The following is a 15,384-nucleotide window of genomic DNA, read 5'->3' as shown; positions in this document are numbered from 1 at the left end:
TCCAGCCAGCCCACCCACTAAAATTACAGGACACAATGCCTCCGTTCCAAGGGCCCTGCCAGCCCACCCACTCAAATTAGGGGAGACAACGCCTCCTCTCCAAGGGTCCAGCCAGCCCACCCACTCAAGATCAGAGGGACAAAATGCCTAACTAAAACACCACAAAACAAAAACACAAAAAACTGGAGAGAGGAAGGAAAGGGTGTCCTCAAAAATAAAAAAGCTAAGCACGTTGACAGCGCTAAGAATAAACTACCAGGAAAAAGAAACCCTACATGTCAGATCATGAAGTACGGAAGGGCAAGCCCGCCGGCAGTCCAGGCCCGGGGGGACCGGGGTCCCCAGCCCTACAGAGCCAACGGCAGCCCGGCTCGGGCGCCCCTCGGAAGCGCGGGGTCCCCGCGGCCGAGTCTGCGCCCCCGGCCGGCCCCGGCTCCCCTCTGCCCACCCTGCGCGCGGGGGCTGGACACGGCCGCGGAGAACCACGGCGGGGCGGGAAGGGGGGCTCCAAAGAGGGTCTGGCGACTCGAGTCGCTCCGTTTCTCGGTGGGCTCAGCGCGCGCCGTGGGGGAAGAGGGGCGGGGGTCCGGGAAGAGGGGACGGGTGGCACTCACGTAGACCGGCAGCGGCCACGGGTAGACGGCGGGCTCGGCCCCCACGGACGACTCCAGCCTGGGCTCCAACTTCTCCCCCATGTCTTCGCGCGCGGCCCCCGCACCAGGCTAGTCTGGCGGTTGGGGGGAGGGGCGGGACGCCCGCCGGCGGGGGCGGGGCAGGCGGGCGGGCGGGAGGCTGAGGGGAGGGGGCCTGGCCTGGACCTTAGCCGCCGCCGCCGCCGCCGCCGCCGCCGCCGCGCTCCCGTCTGGCCCCCGGCTCCCTCTTTGTGGTCACAGGCCCGGGACCTCCAGCGCTGCCGCCAACTCGGGCCGGCGTGAGGCGAGCACAATGAGCCGGGGCCGGGCTGAACCACTCACTCGCGGCGCGCGCGCGCCGCCCACCCCGTGGACTCGCCCGCTCCACCTACGCACGCACGCACGCACGCACGCACGTCTTCGGCTGCCCCCGGCCACCCGCACCGGCCCGAAGTCGGGACCCGGGGAGACCCCCTCGGGGCTTGGGGTGGCGGGTTCGACTCCCGCCCTTGACGTACCGTGACACACACACACACACACACACACACACACACACACACACACACACACACACCCCTACCCAATAATAAGACTATAATTCCTCATTAAATATGACAGCCGGAATCCCGGCTTCTGTTCACAAAAATGCCCTGTATTTAGCCTATGCTAGGCACCAGACCCTGGACGCTCAGTACTGGCAAAAAAGGAAATGCCCTGCCCTCATGGCGCTGCCATTTTAATTGGAATAGTAGTGACAATGGTCAAGGGAGAAAATAAAGTGTCATCATCGCCACGGGGATGGTTAATCTCATGTGCGCACTGCGTGGGGCCCCGGCAACCACAAACATTATTCCAGATGTGGCCAGGAAGGTATTTTTCAGAAGAGATGAACACTGAAATTGGTCCACTTTGGGTAAAGGAGATTGTCAATGCCGTGGCGTGGGTGGGCCTCGTCCATCAGCTGAAGGACTGGAGAGAAAAATGAGGTTCCGAAGAAAGAGGGAACTGTTCCTCCAATGGCCTTGGGACATCAGCTCTTCCCTGTGTCTCCAGCCCAGAGTCCTGCCCTGACTTGCCTGCCTCACGGTCACATGAGTCAACTCCTTAAAACAAAACTATATATGTAAAAATACTGAATATATACAAGCCTATTAATTTGTATATGTGTGCATACATATTATATATATGTATACACATATGTTTATATGTGCGTGCGTTTGTAGTATATGTGTAAGTACTATATACAGTATACATACAAGCCTATATATTTGTGTGTATATATTGTATACATGTATGTATGTGCATATATATAGTATACATTTTATAAATGTGAACATGCTGTGTATATACACACACCCATATATTGATATATGGGTGTGTGTAGATATACAGTTTATGTACACTGTATGTATGTATACAGTGTGTATTTATATATAGGTGTGTATATATGTTGTATACCTGTATGTGTATATGTTTCTAGGTGTTACATGTATATATGTATATACTGTTATATACACACTTGCGTATGTATTTATATGTGTATGTACATGCGCATATTTACATATAGGTGTGTATGTGTGTGTATACATTGTATATATGTATATATCTGATATATATGATATATGTACGTGTACATACGATGAATTTATATATACAGTACATATATATTTTTATGCTATATGCTTTTATATGTAGGTGTATATGTGTGTCTATATGTATGTACGTGTACGTATTGCATGTATTATATGTGTATGTATGTATACTGTCTATATACACACCTAAATATCTTTGTATGTGTCTATATGTATGACATATATGTACCTAGGTGTGTATATTGCATACGTTATACGTATGTGTGCATACTGTATACATACAAACGATGCATTTTATATGTGTGTATCTATAGTGTCTATGTATGTGGGTATTGTATATGTTATGTGCATATGTGTGTATACATACTGTAGATATACAAACTATGCCTTTTATATGTGTGTATACAGGTAGGTGTGTATTGTATATACTATATGTGTATATGTGTGTATGCATACTGCATAGATACACTGCTGTATATTTTTGTACGCGTGTACATATGTACGTGTGTGTGTATATACACACACACACCCTATGGATTCTGTTTGTCTGGAGAACCCTCACTGATACGGACACTTATGACAATTGAGCACCTGCTCTTTGCCAGCCAGGGAGCCAAAGGCTTGTCCTTGCGGTGTCTCCCTTAAGTGTCACAAGTCCCAGGAGGGAAGGTGATGCGGCTGCTACCAGTTGAGGTGCCTCAGGGTCAGAGAGGTGCACAGGGTGGGGGGCTGGAGCCTGGTGGAGCCCAGGTGGAGTTCTAGCAGCAGTACAGCCTAGCAGTCCCACTTCCCCGGGTGCTTCTCACAAAGACGCCAAGGGAGAGACGGGATCTGAAGGAGGGGATGAGGAAGCTTCCGTGGGTCCGCAAGCCCAGACCAAGGCTGACTCGTCAAGGGTGTTAGAGGTCAGGACTGTGGTTACCCTGGGGGTGGGCTTACACAGAGCCATTCACATTCTGAAAAAGTATCCATTCTGCTCTTGTTTGTATGTTTACCCCCCTCCCCCAAATCTTTTAAAAACAGATTCTCTTGGTTGCTGGGAACACACACGGGGAAGTTGTGTGTGAGGGGGTGTGATCCAGGGGACAGGGAGGATAAGCCCCCCCACTCGTAGGGCCAGGAGTGGCTCAGCTTTGTGAGCTGAGGATGGCCCACGAGGTCCCAGAGAGAAGGGTCCCTGCTCCGTCCCTGCTCTGTGCACCCCATTCCCAGCCTGAGAAGCCCAGAGCCACCCCCCGCAACACACACACACACACCAGGGAGGAGAGCCAGTCACCCTGGCTCCCAGGCTCTGGCTCCAAGGCTCCCGGCACTAGGAGCTCTTTTCAGCTTTCATGCTCTGTCTGTCTCTCGCCCGCCCTCCCTCCCTCCTCCGCTTCTTCCCCTCCCGCTCCATCTGTCCTCCCCTCCAGCCTGCATTTCTACACAGGATGGCTCACAGACAGCTGCTCCCCGTGCCCACCTGCCACCATTCGATGGATGTCAAAGCAAACCCTGGGGACTTCCCTGGAGGTCCAGTGATTAAGACTCCGAGCTTCCACTGGCAGGGGGCGCGGGTTCGATCCCTGGTCAGGGAAATAAGATCCCACATGCCGCACGGCATGGCCAAGAAAAATAAATGAATAAAAAATAAAGTTATAGTGATGAAACAGCCCTAGTCGTGCAAGGATGGGACGTATAGCTCTATGGTATAGAATAAAGGTCCAGAAACAGATCTATGAGAACTTGATATGACAGAAAGTGGGGAAATTAAGGAGTTTTCAATAAATGGCATTAGGACAATTGCATATCCATGTGGGAAAAAGTAAATTAGAAAAAAAAAAAAAAAGGCAAGCCCTGGTCAGGTGTGACCTTGGGCCCAGGGCCATTGGCACACGTTGTCATGTGGGATGTTCTTCCTTAGACTCCTCCCTCCCCCCTGTGTCACTGTCACTTCCTCCAGAACCTTCCTGGACTCCCCTACACAAGCCCGGGGTGTGCCCTCACCCGCCCTGGATCACCAGAATTCCCATCCCGGCCCACCCTTCCCTGCCAGGTAAAGAACTGTGCATGGTCAATAAGACCATAGAGGTCATTGGCCATTGCTATTGCAGCTGGAATTGTTACTGTGTTTAGATAGGGTGACCAACACCCGCCCCCAGTTTGCCCAGGACCGCTCAGGTTTGAGCGCTGGAACTCTGGGGAAACCCTCAGTCCCGGGGAACCCCAGAAGGCTGATCAGCCTATTTAGGACGGATCTTTCACTTGATCTCCCAACCCCCGAGAGCCAGAAAGGGAATCTCCCCCCTCCTTCCATTGTAACCTTCATTCATCCATCCACTCATCCCTTTATTCAACTCCTTTATTCAGCAAGTATTTATGAAGCATCTACTACACAGCAGACACTCTTCTAGGTGCTGGGGACATAACAGCATCCCTGTCCTCAAAGAGCTCACGTTCTAGCGAGGGCAGCAAACAGTCGACTGAGAAGGTGTGATTTATCACATGGCGATGATGTCTCGGAGACCACTGCAGGGCAGAGGAGGTGGGAGAGGAAAGGGGCAGGTCTAAATGCAGGCGCTGACGGGATTGGGGCAGACCTTGCCCTGGGCCAGGCTGGTTGCTTCAACACAGCTGTCCTCGCCCAGGGCCATCCTGCCCCCGCCTCACCCAGTTCTTCCGTGATGTGTGGGGAAAATCTGTGGTTGTCACAACTGGGGGGGAGGGGCCCCTGGAATCAAAGGGGTGTGGCCAGGGCTGCTGCTAAACCCCACACAGTGCCCAGGAGGGGCCCTCAGCAGAGGATGACCCGCCCCGAATAACCCCAGTGCCGCAGGGGAGACCCTGCACTAATATTATTCAGACCCGCTGGTGCCCCCAGATTCCTGCACAGGCAGGGACTCTAACCGGGTCACCTCTGTATCCCGAGGTGACCTAGAGTGGGGCAGCCAGGAGGGCTGAGATGAGCATCGGGGGTGAAATGACAAATCTCTGTGCCCACTCTCCGCGCCGCACCCCAGGGGCGATGGCCTCTATCTCCTCCCTGTGCAGGTAGCTTTTCCCTGAGCCATTTCTTCTTGTCAAGGTCCCTGTCGCAGGTTGGGTTCCCCAAAGATGACGTTGAGAGCAAGGATTGGAGTGCAGGTGGTTGATGTGAGACGTGCAGCAACAGATACAGCTGCCATAGGGTCCCGCAATTCCACTCCTGGGCATAGATCTGGAGAAAACTCTAATTCAAAACTATACACACACCCCTGGGATCTCCTTGGTGCTCCAGTGGTTAAGACTCCGTGCTTCCAGTGCGGGGGGCATGGGTTCCATCTCTGGTCAGGGAACTAAGATCTCACATGCTGTGTGACAAAAAAAAAAAAGAAAGAAAGAAAGAAAAAGAAAGAAAGAGAGAGAGGGAGAGAGAGAAAGAAAGAAAGAAGGGAAGGAAGCAAGGAAGAAAGAAAGGAAGAAAGAAATAAAGGAAGAAAGGAAGAAAGAAAGAAAGGAGGAAAGAAAGGGAGGAAGAAAGGAAGAAAGAAAAAAAAAAGAAAGACAAGATACATGCACCCCAATGTTCATTGCAGCACTATTTACAATAGCCAAGACATGGAAGCTACCTAAATGTCCACTGATGGATGAATGGATAAAGAAGATGTGGTACATATATACAATGGGATATTATCCAGCCATAAAAAGAATGAAATAATGCTATTTGCAGCAATGTGGATGGACCTAGAGATTACCATACTAAGTGAAGTAAGTCAGAAGAGAAAGACACATATCATATGATCTCACTTATATGTGAAATCTAAAATACGACACAAATGAACTCGTCTACGAAACAAAAACAGACTCACAGACATAGAGAACAGACTTGTGGTTGCCAAGGGGGAGAAAGAGTGAGGGAGGGTTGGATTGGGAGTTTGGGGTTAGCAGATGCAAACTATTAAATATAGGATGGATAAACTACAACATCCTACTGTCTAGCACAGGGAACTATATTCAACATCCTGTGATAAGCCATAATGGAAAAGAAAAAAGTTTTACTTATAGGTTCCATCCCTAACTGAGCTGGCCCATCCCCTCCCATGGTTCTAAGTGCAGCCCGAGGCTGCAGACTTCCCACCGTGGTCTTCAGCTCCAGAGCAAGCCACCTGCAAACCACCCACATCTTTCCAGGGGCTGGCAACTCTCCTTTGCTACTGATTCCAAGACACATCCAGATAGCAAAAATGTGACCATGAAAAGAAACTCAGGCATGTTCAAATCAGGGAAATAACATTCTTATCTCTGTTCAGTACTCGCTTAATTTTAGAATAGCTTAGAGTTACAAAAAAGTGGCAAAGATCTGTACAGAGTGTAGAGTGCCGTGGACCCTGACCCAGTAACCCTATCTCCAACACGTTAGTACGTTAGTATGACATGTTTATCCAACTAAGGAACCAAGATGGATACATTGTTATTAACTAAAGTCCACAGTTCATTAGCATTTCCCTAGTTTTCCCCTAACATCCTTTTTCTGTCCCAGTCTCCTCTGGGCTGTGACATTTCTCAGATGTCCCTGGGTTTTGATACCTTGAAAGTTTTGAGGAGGACTGGTCAGGTATTTTGTCCCTCAATTTGTTTGTCTGTTTGTTTTCTGATGTTTTCTTATGGTTGGTCTGGAGTTATGGGGTTTGGGGCGGAAGATCCAGACAGAGATAAAAATGCCATTCTCCTCAGGTCACATCAAGGATACACACCATCAACGGGACTTATGACAAATGATTTTACCCTTGATCACCTGGCCAGTAGCGTCTTTTTTTTTTTTTTTTTTTTTTTTTTTGCTGCGTTGGGTCTTCGTTGCGTGCGGGCTTCTGTAGTTGTGCATGGGGGCTCAGTAGTTCTGGCTCCCAGGATCTAGAGCGCAGGCTCAGTAGTTGTGGCCCACGGGCTTAGTTGATCTGCGGCACCTGGGATCTTCCCGGACCAGGGCTTGAACCTGTGTCCCCTGCACTGGCAGGCGGATTCTTTTCTTTTCTTCTTTTCTTTTGCAACCAAAACTTTAATCCCAAGGATTCTCACAAAACATATTACAAATGACAGCATGAAAAAAAAAATTGCACAGTAACTCAAAGTTCAGCTCTACAATACTCTTAATCCGGCAGGACATTGGTATCTTGATCATCTCAGATTTCCAAAAAATATTACAAAGAGCTATGTATTCATGTACAGCAATCACAGAGGGGACTTATGACCTAACTCAAAGGTAAACTAACTTCCTTGTAACTTCTTAGATTCTCAACTCCCTGGACAACCTCTTGTCCCGTGTGAAGACTAGTGGAATTTTTAAACCTCTAATCTAGGGTAAGGGTGCGGCTTTCATTTTTACCTGCTGGCTTGTGTTCACAGCACCTTTTAAAGACTGCTTGCTTAACTACAGCTGCATACCATATCCCAGCTACAGAAAGTCTTTTACACGTTTGCCAGTGTTGTTTCCATAATAGTAAACATCACACTTTAGGTGGGCAGGAGTTAAAGTTTTATTATCAGTCTAGGCAAGACCAAAAATTCAAAGCAAATTCAATTTTGCTTAAGGGAACATTGGAAGGTAACAATTCTTCATATCACATGCCTCATGTGACCCATTTCAAACCATAGAGAATGACACCTTTATGGGTCACTGTCCCAAGAGACAAACAAATGTGAACAACTAAAACATTTAAAAAGTGCACCAAGCTTCAGAAGTCTCAAACCAAACTTGAATTTTCTGTACATACTCCTGTCAAATGAAGTTATTGCCTGTACACCACTCCTCTTGCAAAGTGGTCTTCTATTTCCTTTCATTTGACCTAGATCGGCTAGGAGACCTAGAGAAAGATCGGGACGGCTTGTGATTTATCTCCTGGGACAGTCATCTCTCTCTTCTCCTATATCTAGAAAGGGACCTGCTCTGGCTGACGGAGAAGGCTCTCCATCTTGGAGATGTGTGGGAGGTGGAGGACTCCTCCTCCGATAATCATCTCGAGGGCGACGACCCCAAGAAGGAGGCGGTCACGATTTCGACTTCTCTTTTCCCCATTCGACAGGTCCACTCTTACTCGGCAGCCACATAGTGTTCTCCCATCTAGTTCTCGGACAGCATCGGCTGCATCTCGGGGATCTTCACATTCAACAAGAGCGAAGCCGGGAGGGCTTTTAGCAACCCACACACTTCAGAGTGGTCCGTAATAGCCTAAATCTCGTTCCAATTCAGCCTTGTTACCACTGTTTGCAAGATTCCCTACATAAACTTTACAGTCCAACGGACAGGAATCACGATGCAAGACCCTCGTGGCCTCCTGTTTTTCACGGGCCACAGGGTGGTCCCGGGCCTCTAGAATCTGGCAGCTGAATCTGCTCGCACAAGCTGTCCTGTGGGGATGCTTTTCCCCCTATGTGTCCAGCCCGGGGCCCCGCGGTCTTGGCCCGGCCTCCCCGGTGAGAGGGTGAACCCCAGCTCCCTGGAGCAGACACTCAGAGCCCTGGTGACCGGACTCACGGCTGACGGGGCTGGAGCGGCGGCTGGACATGTGTGGCCAGCCTGGTGGTGTTTGGCCCCCTCTGCAGTGCCAGTTCCAGCTGAGAAAGAGCCTCCCTGTGTTATTATTTTCTCCTGGTTGTGTAAGGATCCCCGGTGTCATCTGACAGAAATGTAGATGGTGTGTTCTTTCTCTCTTTTCTCCCTGCTTCCTCTCCTCCCCTCTCTCCCTCCCTGTCCCTCTTTCCCTGTTCTGCTCTCCCTCTACCTCTTTCCCTCTTCCCTCTCTCTCTCTCCCTCCCTCTCTCTCCATCTGTCTCTCCCTCTCTCCCTCCCTCTCTCTCTTTCCTCTCCCTCTTTCCTCTCCCTCTTCCCTCTCCTCTCCCTCTGTCCCTGCCTCTCTCCCTGTGCCTGTTTCCCTGTCCTTGTTTCCGTGTTCCGCTCTGCCTCTACCTCTGTCTCTCCCTCTCTGGGAGGGAGTGAGGGAGATGGAGAGATGGAGGGAGAGGGAGAGTTGGAGAGAGAGGGAGAAGAGGGAGGAGAAGGAGGGAGGCAGAGGGAGGGAGGGAGAGGTCTCTTCCCTCCCTCCCTCTGCCTCTCTCCTCCTCCTCTCCTTCTCTCCCTCACCCTCTCTCCCTCTCCATCCCTCCATCATTTTCCCTCCTGCTCCCTCTCCCTCTCTCCCTCCAGAGAGGGAGAGACAGAGGGAGAGGGAGAGGGGGGAGAGAGGGACACGGAGAGGGAGGGAGGGAGACAGAGAGGGAAGCAGGCACCCTCTCTCCTTCTCCCTCTCCCTACCTCCTTCTCCGACTCCCCCTCTCCTTCGCTCCCTCCCTCTCCTCTCCCTCTGTCTCTCCCTCTCCCTCCCTCCCTCTAGGAGAGGGAGAGGAAGGGAGGGAGAGGGAGAGGGAGAGGGAGAGATGTCTCGCCCTCCCTCCCTCTCCCTCGCCCTTTCCCTTCCTCTCTCCCTCTCCCTCCCTCTGTCTCTCCCGCTCCCTCCGTCTCTCCCCTCTCCCCTCCGTCTCTCCCGCTCCCTCATTCCCTCTCAGACAGGGAGAGATGGAGGGAGAGGCAGAGATGAGGGAGAGGAGCAGAGGGAGGGGGGAGAGAGGGAGAGGGAGAGAGGGAGAGAAGAAGGAGAGAGGGAAAGGGAGGGAGGAAGAGACCTCTCTCTCTCTCCCTCTCTCCCCCCTCTCTCTCCTTCTCCCTCTCCCTCTCCCTTGTCTCTGCCTCTTCCTCTGTCTCTCCATCTTTGGGAGGGAGTGAGGGAGATGGAGAGACGGAGGGAGAGGGAGAGGGAGGAGAGGGAGCAAGGGAGTGGGAGAGAGGGAGCGAGAGAGGGATAAAGGGAGGGAGAGAGGGATAGAGGGAGGGAGGGAGAGACGACTTTGTCTTTCCTTCCCTCCCTCTATCCCTCTCTCTCCCTCTCCCCCCTCCCTCTCCTGCTCTCTCTCCCTCCACCTCCTTCCCTCTCCAGAGAGGGAGAGGGAGCAGGAGAGGGAGAGAGGGAGGGAGAGAGGGAAAGGGAGAGAGGAAGACACCTCTCTCTCCCTCCCTCCCTCCCCCCCTCTCTCTCCCTCTCCCTCTCCCTTGTCTCTGCCTCTTCCTCCGTCTCTGGGAGGGAGTGAGGGAGATGGAGAGACGGAGGGAGAGGGAGGAGAGGGAGCGAGGGAGTGGGAGAGAGGGAGCGAGAGAGGGATAAAGGGAGGGAGAGAGGGATAGAGGGAGGGAGGGAGAGACGACTTTGTCTTTCCTTCCCTCCCTCTATCCCCTCTCTCCCTCTCTCTCCCTCTCCCCCCTCCCTCTCCTGCTCTCTCTCCCTCCACCTCCTTCCCTCTCCAGAGAGGGAGAGGGAGCAGGAGAGGGAGAGAGGGAGGGAGAGAGGGAAAGGGAGGGAGGAAGACACCTCTCTCTCTCTCCCTCCCTCCCCCCTCTCTCTCCCTCTCCCTCTCCCCTTGTCTCTGCCTCTTCCTCTGTCTCTCCATCTTTGGGAGGGAGTGAGGGAGATGGAGAGACGGAGGGAGAGGGAGAGGGAGGAGAGGGAGCGAGGGAGTGGGAGAGAGGGAGCGAGAGAGGGATAAAGGGAGGGAGAGAGGGATAGAGGGAGGGAGGGAGAGACGTCTTTGTCTTTCCTTCCCTCCCTCTATCCCTCTCTCCCTCTCCCCCTCTCTCTCCCTCTCCCCCCTCCCTCTCCTGCTCTCTCTCCCTCCACCTCCTTCCCTCTCCAGAGAGGGAGAGGGAGCAGGAGAGGGAGAGAGGGAGGGAGAGAGGGAAAGGGAGGGAGGAAGACACCTCTCTCTCTCTCCCTCCCTCCCCCCTCTCTCTCCCTCTCCCTCTCCCTCTCCCTTGTCTCTGCCTCTTCCTCTGTCTCTCCATCTCTGGGAGGGAGTGAGGGAGATGGAGAGAGGGAGGGAGAGAGGGAGGGAGGGAGGGAGGGAGAGACGCCTTTGTCTTTCCCTCCCTCCCTCTATCCCTCTCCCTCCACCTCCTTCCCTCTCCAGAGAGGGAGACAGAGAAGGAAGCAGGCACCCTCTCCGGAGAGGGAAGGAGGTGGAGGGAGAGGGAGAGGGAGCACGAGAGGGAGAGAGGGAGAGAGGGAGAGAGGGAGAGGGAATGAGGTATCGGAAGAGCGGAACAGGGAAACAGGGACAGGGAAAGGGGGACAGGGAGAGAGGGAGAGGGAAAGAGGGAGAGGGAGAGAGGCAGAGGGAGAGATGGAGGGAGAGTGAGAGTGAGAAGCAGGGAGGTAGAGGGAGGGAGGGAAGGAGGGAGAGAGGGAGACAGAGAGGGAGAGAGGGAGAAGGGCTGATGGGGGCTCCCTCCCCCTCCCCTCCTCTCCCCACTGCTTTCTCTTTCTTCTGCTTCAACAAACACCAGGCGCCTTTTAGATCAGCCCTGAAGTCAACGTTGATGCTTGGACGGCTTGACCTCCCCGCTGCCTTCCAGCCCGGGACCACAGCTGGGAGATGAAGTCTGCGGGGTCCTGGGCAGCGGCGGCGGGCTGCACAGGCACCTCCTCTGACGCCCAATCTCTCCTCCTTTACGAGGCAGCCGCCAGCTCCCCTCCCTGACTCCCCAAGATTTGGGGCCTTTTTAATATGTGTCGATAATGCCATGAGCTACTATTTAACTTTTCCACGAGGACCCATCTCCCGAAATGCAGTGCTTTTCAGCCTTGGCTGCACTAGAGAACCCCCAGGGAAGGGAGAGACGTCTGTACCTCCCTCCCTCTCCCTCTCCCTCTCCCTCCTCCTCTCCCTCTCCTTCTGGGGTGATGCCCGATGAGCTCAGATTCGCAGATGTTCCCCCCATCTCCTCTCTGTGCCTTGCGTGGGGTCTGGGCCTTCTCACTGTGGCCCGGGTACGGCCTTGACATTCAGACATCGGTTCCTGCAAGGACACTTGCGTTTGGTCCATACCGCGTGTGGCTGCAGTCTGTGCTTCTCCTGTTCAGCATCTTCAGTAGATGGGGGCTGTGCGTGAGCCCTTCATCTTCCCCGCAGACACCACTGGTGCTTGCTGGGCCTCGTGGGTGATGTGGGGGGCATGGGGGACAGTCCTGTGTCCCCACCTTCTTGGGCTGCAGACAGGCCACGCTGGTCCTGTGGTGACTGGGGGCTCCCAGGAGAACCCCACGGCAGAGCCGGAGAGGTGGCCCCAGAGAAGGTGGCGTACGCCTGGGGCCGGGCCTCACCAGCCAGCCCCGGGCCACCTGCAGCAACAGGCGTCTCGCCGTCCAGGGGGCTGGGTGTTCGGGCGCCGTGGGGATGACCTGCTGTCTGCACGGCAGCCGAGTCTGTATTGTTGAGCCCGGGGAGGCCCCTGGGTGGCTCCTGGAGAGCCTGGTCACATTTCTTCCTGCCCTTGGCCTTAGAGCTCATCACGGTTCACGCCGTTTCTGGTTCCAAAAGGACCTGTGTTCATAAAGACCACGTGTTAGGACAGCACCAAAGTGTCTAGAAATCCGGGCCAGGAGGAGGAGGGAGGGGGATTGGCTGTGCCCGCCAGTGGCCTGAGAGCCCTGCCCGCCCTCAGAGACCTGGCCCGGGGCCCGTGGGGAGGGCGTGGCCCACGGTCCCCAGCGCTGGCCGTCTCTGGGTTCCAGGAGAACTGCGCGATCCTCGGGGAGCTGGTAAGGCTGCAGGCTCAGAAGTCCCGCCTGCTGGGGTTCAGCACGCGTGCCGACTCCGTGCTGGAGATGAACATGGCCAAGACCAGCCAGGTGGTGGCCACTTTCCTAGGTAACCCCGCCTCCCCGAGGGTCAGGCGGACCTTGACTGGACGTGGTGCTGCCTGAGACCCGACTGTGTCAGCCCTTGGGGGTCGCCTTCCCCAACCCTTCATTCTGCCTCGAGGGGCGTGGGGTGGGTGGCGGCTGGGAGGCTGCCACAGGGACATAGCCGAACCTCTCCCCTCCGCCCGCAGATGAGCTGGCCCAGAAGCTGAAGCCCCTCGGGGAGCAGGAGCGGCCGTGATCCTGGACCTAAAGAAGGCCAAGTGCCAGAGGCGGGGCCTGCACTTTGACGGGCCCATCAACGTCTAGGACCTGTGCTGCTACATGAACCAGGGGGAGGAGACGCGCTACCACGTGGACCAGTACCTGCTCGATGAGTCCTTCCCCATGCAGGTGGTCACGCGCGGGTAGCTGGGCATCTCCCAGGAGCTGCTGGGGCTGACCTTCGACCTGGAGGAGGGTGCCAACGTGTGTCACGGAGATGTGAGGCTCTACACGGTCCGGGACGCGGCCGCGGACAAGGTCATCCATCGGCAAGTTCTACCTGGACCTCTACCCTCGGTGCATGCGTGGGGGAACCTGTCGGCCGTGGGCCAGGGCTCCTCTGTGGAAGCGGGGCCTCACCCGCGTCCCTCCCCAGGGAAGGGAAGTCTGGGCACATGGCCTGCTTTGGCCTGCAGCCGGGCTGCCTGCAGCAGGATGGGAGGCGCCAGATTGCCATCGCGGCCATGGTGGCCAACTTCACCAAGTCTACGCCCAACCCGCCCTCCCTGTTGCAGCATGATGAGCTGGAGACCTACTTCCATGAGTTCTGGCAAGCGATGCACCAGCTCCGCTCCCAGGTGGGTGCGGGCGCGGGGCTGCAGGCAGGGGGCGGGGAGGGCCCGGGCTCTCCCGTGGTTCTCAGGCAGGCCCTCGCCACGGGATTCTTCCGCTGATGTCACCCCGCACGTGGTGACGCCCTCGGTGTCAGTTTCCATCATCAAACCCCACGCACAGGGCGTGTAAAAAAATGGAAGTGGATGTCCTCGAGACTCTGGAGCCTGGAAGCCGCAGATCAAGGAGTCAGGACTGGTTCCCTGCATGTTAAATACGTGTATTCAAGAGTTGCCTTTAAAAAGACAAAAGAAAAGAAAGGAACGTTGCATGCAAGTCTGGTGACAGGCGGTGATGAGAACCAGAGGGTAGGCTCTGGGGCCGGGAGCGCCGTGCCCTGTGAGGCCCTGGGGCTGCTGCCAGTCTCGGTGGAGGCTCAGCAAGTCCCAGGGACTTCCCCACCGGGGGGGCGGGGGTGTCCCCAGCTGAGCGTCTGGGCCCAGGACCCAGTGCTCCTTCAGTCTTCCTGCGGTCAGCCCTTCGTCCTGAGAGCAATGCTCTCACAGGCTGCACCGGAGCGCGTGGGGACACTTTACTGAGCTGTGCAGCCGTCACTACTGCCCTATTTTGGAACATTTCCCTCACCCCAAAAATGTCCCTCACGCCTTTAGTTATCATTCCCTCCCCTCCCCTGCCCCTGACAACCAGGAACCCACTCTGACTCTGTGGATCTACCTGTTCTGGATGTTCCCCCTCAGTGGGGTCACACCCTGTGTGCCCTTCTGTGTCTGACTTGTCTCGCTGAGCATCGTGTTCTCAGGGTGCATCCACGTGGCAGCGAGTGTCAGGGCTTCACACCTTTGCGTGGCTGAGGGCCGGAAAAAAGACAAACGACAAGAAAGGCACGTTACCTGCGACTCTGGCGACAGCCGGTGATGAGAACCAGAGGGAAGGCTCTGGGGCCGGGAGCGCCGCGCCCTGTGAGGCCCTGGGGCTGCTGCCAGTCTCGGTGGAGGCTCAGCAAGTCCCAGGGACTTCCCCACCGGGGGGGCGGGGGTGTCCCCAGCTGAGCGTCTGGGCCCAGGACCCAGTGCTCCTTCAGTCTTCCTGCGGTCAGCCCTTCGTCCTGAGAGCGATGCTCTCACAGGCTGCACCGGAGCGCGTGGGGACACTTTACTGAGCTGTGCAGCCGTCACTACTGCCCTGTTTTGGAACATTTCCCTCACCCCAAAAATGTCCGTCACGCCCTTAGTTATCATTCCCTCCCCGCCCCCTGCCCCTAACAACCAGGAACCCACTCTGACTCTGTGGATCTACCTGTTCTGGATGTTCCCCCTCAGTGGGGTCACACCCTGTGTGCCCTTCTGTGTCTGACTTGTCTCGCTGAGCATCGTGTTCTCAGGGTGCATCCACGTGGCAGCGAGTGTCAGGGCTTCACACCTTTGCGTGGCTGAGGGCCGGAAAAAAGACAAACGACAAGAAAGGCACGTTACCTGCGACTCTGGCGACAGCCGGTGATGAGAACCAGAGGGAAGGCTCTGGGGCCGGGAGCGCCGCGCCCTGTGAAGCCCTGGCGTTGCTGCCAGTCTCGGTGGGGCACGGGCAGCGCCGTCCCCCAGAGCTGCTGGCCAACTCATCAAG

This window comes from Eschrichtius robustus, chromosome 1 (genome assembly GCF_028021215.1).
Source record: "Eschrichtius robustus isolate mEscRob2 chromosome 1, mEscRob2.pri, whole genome shotgun sequence".
In the NCBI taxonomy this organism is placed as follows: Eukaryota; Metazoa; Chordata; class Mammalia; order Artiodactyla; family Eschrichtiidae; genus Eschrichtius; species Eschrichtius robustus.
The sequence above is the reverse complement of the archived record's forward strand: the minus strand, read 5'-3'. Positions refer to the sequence as shown.